The sequence below is a fragment of the Penaeus vannamei genome, chromosome 7, assembly GCF_042767895.1.
Source record: "Penaeus vannamei isolate JL-2024 chromosome 7, ASM4276789v1, whole genome shotgun sequence".
In the NCBI taxonomy this organism is placed as follows: domain Eukaryota; kingdom Metazoa; phylum Arthropoda; class Malacostraca; order Decapoda; family Penaeidae; genus Penaeus; species Penaeus vannamei.
This window is the reverse complement of record NC_091555.1, coordinates 41,157,729-41,164,819: the sequence shown is the minus strand read 5'-3', so window position 1 is coordinate 41,164,819 and position 7,091 is coordinate 41,157,729. Positions and strand designations below refer to the sequence as shown.

At 49.5% G+C, this 7,091-nt stretch overlaps 1 protein-coding gene across 1 annotated transcript in view; it reads right to left on the bottom strand.

The window, feature by feature from the left end:
• Positions 1-6,711, bottom strand: part of peb (pebbled) — a 902,421-nt gene extending 895,710 nt beyond the window's left edge. Inside the window, exon 1 of the mRNA XM_070123904.1 lies at positions 6,644-6,711. The gene's annotated coding sequence lies outside the window, so the exon portion shown is untranslated. The remainder of the gene's footprint in view (positions 1-6,643) is intronic.
• Between the last annotated feature and the right edge of the window lie 380 nt (positions 6,712-7,091).

The window sequence follows — 7,091 nt, the reverse complement described above, 5'->3', positions numbered from 1 at the left end:
AAGTGACAGAGTAAGTGAGTGAGTGGGTGGGTATGGGAGGGAAAGAGAGGAAAGAAGGAAAAGAGAGAAGGAGGAGGAAGAAGATGGAGAGAGAGAAGTGGGAGAGAGAGAGAGAGAGAGAGAGAGAGAGAGAGAGAGAGAGAGAGAGAGAGGGAGAGAGAGGGAGGGAGGGAGGGAGGGAGAGAGAGGGAGGGAGAGGGAGGGAGAGGGAGGGAGAGGGAGGGAGAGAGAGAGAGAGAGAGAGAGAGAGAGAGAGAGAGAGAGAGCGAGAGAGAGCGAGAGAGAGCGAGAGAGAAAGAGAGAGTGAGAGAGAGAGACAGAGAGAGAGAGAGAGAGAGAGAGAGAGAGAGAGAGAGAGAGAGCAAGCGAGCGAGAGAGGGAGAGAGAGAGTTGATTCCGTCTTTCTACCTATTTATCTCCTACTTCGATTGTTTCCTTCTTTATCATCTCTTTTGCTACTACCTTATCAACCAATGTTTGTCTGATATTTCCTTCTACTTTGAAGATCACAATCTCATTTCCATTTAGATCATTTCTTTAATCATCACATCGACATAATTAAAAAATCCACACAATTCTACCGTACACATACCCCGACTCTGCAACCAATCTCCTGACCAGTTGCTGTTTTGCTGTCTCCTTATTCGCAACAGCCAGTCTCCGCGTGTCAGTGTCTGAGCGAACCAGCCTGATATTATCTCGTGTCTGCTGTCTATCTGTCTGTTTGTCTGTCTGCCGGCTGTCTGATAAGCCTCGATGATTTGCCGCAATATCATGCTCTTTTACAATAATATATTTTTTTTAAGAAGACTGCGAGCCAATCAGTCCATCCGGCTCGTCACTGCCACTGTCACTGTCATTCACGCGGAATATAAGAACGAAGAGGGAGAACATAATGCTAAAATGGTCGCAAAAAATATATCCGGAACTTAAACATACTTCCGTACAATTTCCTTCTAACCTTCTTCCTCTTCCGTTATACGAAGACATTTCCTTATATCAATAAATACCCAGATATATATATACATATATATGGAAACATACGAACCATAACGGGTTTCACAATCAAATCATGAGCTTAAAGAGAGAGAAAAAATGACAATGATGATAACGATAAAAATCATAATGACGACGGTATTACAGCTCCGCTTGCATGTATACGCGAACGCCCATTGCACCGCAAGCACGAACGAGAAAATACAATACAGCGCGTTTAACAAGCGATATACACACGCTGCACGAACGCCCTCCACGACAGTTGGCCGCGAGAAATGTTGCATGCAATTGTGATTTTAATTAAGCCCTTTTTTTACCCTCCGTTTTTCTTCGCTTTCTTCACTTCTTATCGTTCTATATAAATGTTACGTGAAAATGTGTTAGAATCCGGGGCGACTGTGCTATGAAAAGACCTGTTGCTAAGTTATAATGTCAGAGGGTCATGCTGTCTGTGAAGGAAGGATTGGGGGGGGGAAGGAAAAGAGGGAGAGGAGGGAGAGGGGGGAGAGGGAGGGGGAGGGAAAGGGAGAGGGAGAGGGAGAGGGAGAGAGAGGGAGAAAGGAAGAGAGGGAGAGGGAGAGGGAGAGGGAGAGGGAGGGGGAGAGGGAGAGAGAGAGCAAGCGAGAGAGAGCGAGCAAGAGAGAGAGCAAGAGAGAGAGCAAGAGAGGAGAGCAAGAGAGAGAGGGAGAGGGAGAGGGAGAGGGAGGAGGGAGAGGGAGAGGGAGAGAGAGAGAGAGAGAGAGAGAGAGAGAGAGAGAGAGAGAGAGAGAGAGAGAGAGAGAGAGAGAGAGAGAGAGAGAGAGAGAGAGAGAAAGAAGGAGAGAGGAGAGGGAGAGGGAGAGGGAGAGGGAGGGAGAGGGAGGGAGGAGGGAGGGAGGGAGGGAGGGAGGGAGGGAGGGAGGGAGGGAGGGAGAGAGAGAGAGAGAGAGAGAGAGAGAGAGAGAGAGAGAGAGAGAGAGAGAGAGAGAGAGAGAGAGAGAGAGAGAGAGAGAGAGAGAGCGTAACAGACAGAGGGGCAGACAGACACCGAGGGCCGTGAGAGCAAAAACGGAGAGCGTGGCAGAGACAGACAGACAGAGAGAAGGGGGGGAGGAGGAGGGAAGGAAGGCAGGAGGGGAAAGAGATAGAGGTAGAGGGAGAGGAAGAAGAAGAGAAACAGAAAAAGCAAAAGGGAGAGGGAGAGAAAGAGAGAAAGCAAAAGGAAGAGGGAAAGAAAAAGAACCGATAAGAAAGAAAGCGAGAGAAAGAGAAAGAGTATGAGAGATAGAGTAACAGACAGGCAGACAGGCAGAGAGAGAGACACAGACAGACAGACACCGAGGGCCAGAGAGCAAAAACGGAGAGCGCCTTGCAAGCACGAGGCGATCGCGCGTCCGTGGCAGCGCGCGTGCGTGCTTCACGGTCGGCTGGTCGGCGCGTGCTGCCCAACCACCGTGACCGCCACAGTCCGGCCCACCACGCCTCCCCCTCCCCCCTTCCCCCCCTCCTTTGGGAAGTCTAAACACAAGGATATCATCGTTTATCAAGATAGATCACACACTGTGCTTCCAAGACTCGAAAGATGTCGAAAATGTGTTTTCCTTCATTTTCGCAGAAGCACGTGCGTCGGCCTCCTTGTCCTCTCCCCCTCTCGCTCCCTCCCTGCCCTCTCCCTCTCTCGCTCCCTCCCTGCCCTCTTCCCCTCTCGTTCCCTCCCTGCCCTCTTCCCCTCTCGTTCCCTCCCTGTCCTCTCTCCCTCTCGCTCCTCCCTGCCCTCTTCCCCTCTCAGTCCCTCCCTGCCCTCTCCCCTCCCTGTCCTCTCCCCCTCTCGCTCCCTCCCTGCCCTCTTCCCCTCTCGTTCCCTCCCTGTCCTCTCCCCTCTCGCTCCCTCCCTGTCCTCTCTCCCTCTCGCTCCCTCCCTGCCCTCTTCCCCTCTCGTTCCCTCCCTGTCCTCTCCCCCTCTCGCTCCCTCCCTGTCCTCTCCCTCTCGCCCCCTCCCTGTCCTCTCCCCCTCTCGCTCCCTCCCTGTCTTCTCCCCCTCTCGCTCCCTCCCTGTCCTCTCCCCCTCTGGCTCCCTCCCTGTCCTCTCCCCTCTCGCTCCCTCCCTGTCCTCTCCCCTCTCGCCCCTCCCTGTCCTCTCCCACTCTCGCTCCCTCCCTGTCCTCTCCCACTCTCGCTCCCTCCCTGTCCTCTCCCACTCTCGCTCCCTCCCTGTCCTCTCCCTCTCGCTCCCTCCCTGCCCTCTCCCCCTCTCGCTCCCCCCCCTGCCCTCTCCCCCTCTCGCTCCCTCACTGTCCTCTCCCTCTCGCTCCCTCCCTGTCCTCTCCCCTCTCGCTCCCTCCCTGTCCTCTCCCTCTCGCTCCCTCCCTGTCCTCTCCCCTCTCGCTCCCTCCCTGCCCTCTTCCCCTCTCGTTCCCTCCCTGTCTCTCCCCTCTCGCTCCCTCCCTGTCCTCTCCCCCTCTCGCTCCCTCCCTGTCCTCTCCCCCTCTCGCTCCCTCCCTGTCCTCTCCCCTCTCGTTTCCTCCCTGTCCTCTCTCCCTCTCGTTCCCTCCCTGTCCTCTCCCCCTCTCGTTCCCTCCCTGTCCTCTCCGCCTCTCGTTCCCTCCCTGTCCTCTCCTCCTCTCGTTCCCTCCCTGTCCTCTCCCCTCTCGTTCCCTCCCTGCCCTCTCCCCCTTCTCGCTCCCTCCCTGTCCTCTCCCCCTCTCGCTCCCTCCCTGTCCTCTCCCCCTCTCGCTCCCTCCCTGTCCTCTTACCCTCTGGCTCCCTCCCTGTCCTCTCCCTCTCGCCCCTCCCTGTCCTCTCCCACTCTCGCTCCCTCCCTGTCCTCTCCCACTCTCGCTCCCTCCCTGTCCTCTCCCACTCTCGCTCCCTCCCTGTCCTCTCCCTCTCTTGCTCCTCCCTGCCCTCTCCCCTCTCGCTCCCCCCTGCCCTCTCCCCTCTCGCTCCCTCCCTGTCCTCTCCCCCTCTCGTTCCCTCCCTGTCCTCTCTCCCTCTCGTTCCCTCCCTGTCCTCTCCCCTCTCGTTCCCTCCCTGTCCTCTCCCCCCTCTCCGTTCCCTCCCTGTCCTCTCCCCCTCTCGTTCCCTCCCTGCCCTCTCCCTCTCGTTCCCTCCCTGTCCTCTCCCTTTCGCTCCCTCCCTGTCCTCTCCCCTCTCGCTCCCTCCCTGTCCTCTCCCCCTCTCGCTCCCTCCCTGTCCTCTCCCCTCTCGCTCCCTCCCTGTCCTCTTCCCCTCTCGCTCCCTCCCTGTCCTCTCCCCTCTCGCTCCCTCCCTGTCCTCTCCCCTCTCGCTCCCTCCCTGTCCTCTCCTCCTCTCGCTCCCTCCCTGTCCTCTCCCCCTCTCGCTCCCTCCTGTCCTTTCCCCTCTCGCTCCCTCCCTGTCCTCTCCCCCTCTCGCTCCCTCCCTGTCCTCTCCCCCTCTCGCTCCCTCCCTGTCCTCTCCCCCTCTCCCTCCCTCCCTGTCCCCTCCCCCTCCCCCTCCCTCCCTCCCCCCTCCCCCTCCCGCTCCCTCACTGTCCTCTCCTCCTCTCGCTCCCTCCTTGTCCTCTCCCCCTCTCGTTCCCTCCCTGTCCTCTCCCACTCTCGCTCCCTCCCTGTCCTCTCCCCCTCTCGCTCCCTCCCTGTCCTCTCCCCCTCTCCCTCTCCCACTCCCTTCCCCCTATCCTTCATTGCTGATACATGGTCATTTTTTACGTTGCATGAAAAAATACATCTTTTGATTTTTCATTTGGTCTTGTTTTTATTTTGTTTTGGATTTCTGTGACTGAATCCAAATATACAAAATTTCTTACATTTTTGTATGAATCTTTAATGCTTTATCACATAAGCACGAAGGTCAATTTCTGACTCCCCACCCATCAAAAGAAAAAAAGAAGAAAAAAGGTGAAACATCTGAAATATATATATATATATATATATATATATATATATATATATATATATATATATATATATATATATATATATATGTGATGTTTTACTTACTTAATCTCTAATCGTACTCGTTTGTTTACTTTCACAACCAACTGACATTGATGAAATATGTGAAATAAATGTTAATAAGAGTATCATAGTATGATCTTTGTAATGCAATCCAAATTACAAACTGATTATCCGTTTTACTAAATACCAACAGAAGAATATTAAAAAAAAAAAAAAAAACTGCCTTGAGTAACTATTATCTCGATTATTTTCCACGTAATAGCACTAATATTAACACTAATAACAAGGTTGCAAATGCAGATGATGATAATATATTAAATTCAAAATTTACTTTTACACTTGAAATATTCTGTTTCATTCAATAGTGCATATATTCCCCAGATTGAGAGACGAGGTTAAACAGTTTAAAAGAAATAAATTGTTTGTCTTACAATAATGTGTGATTTATAAAAGATAAATAAAATAAAATCAATAAATAAAAATTGTTTCCATAATCTCCTTTACCTCCTTTCGTTTCCAGTTCCCTTGTTAATACAATGTTATAAAAACTACAGAAACAGAAACCGTAAAATGTAATTTCCTTGATAAAATATTAAGCGGAGTCTATGGCCAGCGCCCGCAGTCGAAGGATTGCAACCCCTACGGTACGAGAACGACTTAATGCAGGGAAAAGCAAAGAAAGGAAAGCAAAACACAAAAACAAAAACAAAATCTTGAGTTAGCAAAGAGTATTGAGATCTTAGGCAAGAATTTTCCCTGCTGAAAAACGCCCTAGGTCTTCTTTGGAAAGATAGGCCTACGTGATGCAATATGCAGATAAAGCCTAACGAATTTCCTTTCGTCTATAATGGCAAAGTGTTTGCATTACATATAATGAGGAATTCTAACCCTTTAATCTGAAATTATGTGACGATCAATCAAGCTTAGGTCACAATCACCATTGAACAACTTTAATTTATTTTGATTCTGATATTAGCTTCCGTCACAGGCAAAGAAGTTAACTAATAACAATAACAACATACCTCACTGGGGCGGTATCAAGCGATCGCCATGGCCTCAGTGCTGCCATGCTCCGGCCAATCCCAAGAAAATTCCTCTATGTATATTGACTAAATTGAACTTGCCATAGGCCTTTTTATGACGACAAATCACCAGTGAAATCGCCAAATTTCGACAGTTCGCACGCAAATTCCTCCATCGGGAACAGAAATGAGCATCACTGAGACAATGCGACTGTTCCGAGGTGTTGTGATGCGCAGATTGAGATCGAGATGAAACGGACATTTTGATTGGCTGGTTGAGATGAGACACGCCACGTGATTCTAACTTATAACATATTTTATTTTGCTATTTACGATGGAAGTATGTTTGTTAGACAATATTCTAATATATGATTTTGCGAAAATTGGATTAGTTTTCAGTGATTCGTTTGTTACGTCATTTGAGAAGATATAGACAGAAAAAAATAGCCAAATATACAAATAAATATGGCCGATCCCATAATAATCAGTTTCATAAAATGAAATAATGATGTGGCACGTAATATTTGTAGGCCTACATATTCTATTTAATATAAAATCACATATGAATATCAAATACAAATATCTTAACCACAATACTTAACCACATTCCGTCACTTCAACACCAGTGAATTAGACAAAAAAGAAAGACAAGCAAGATCTTAAAAATTAATCAAAATCTGTACCACGTCAATTCATTCGCTTACTTACCCGAGCCGAGGGCATGTGTCCGCCGCCACCTCGGGTTGGGCTTCCCACCTCTTCCACCACAATTCACGTTTTCCTTTCACTAGAGTCTATTTTCTCTTTCCACCAAACACAGAAAATGGAGAATGTTGGCGTCGATGTCAATACGATCACCAGATGAAAATATTATCTAACACACACACACGGAAATGAGATAACAATTTCAAGAGTTCGCTCAACACAGCTTCTATAACAACTGGAGTCCGAAAAGGTGCATCTTTTTTCGTTTGTTTTTTTGAGAGATCTCATTGGTTTCCTCTGAGTTCCGTCTACCAATCAAATCTCAAGATCTTCCCTTTCCGCCAATCACCTTGGAGATAAAGCTGTGGAAGGAGTCTATTGGTTGTTCAGTCGTTTGAGAGACGAGAACCCATTTTGGATGTCCCTTTAAACCCATTTTATCATGTAAATA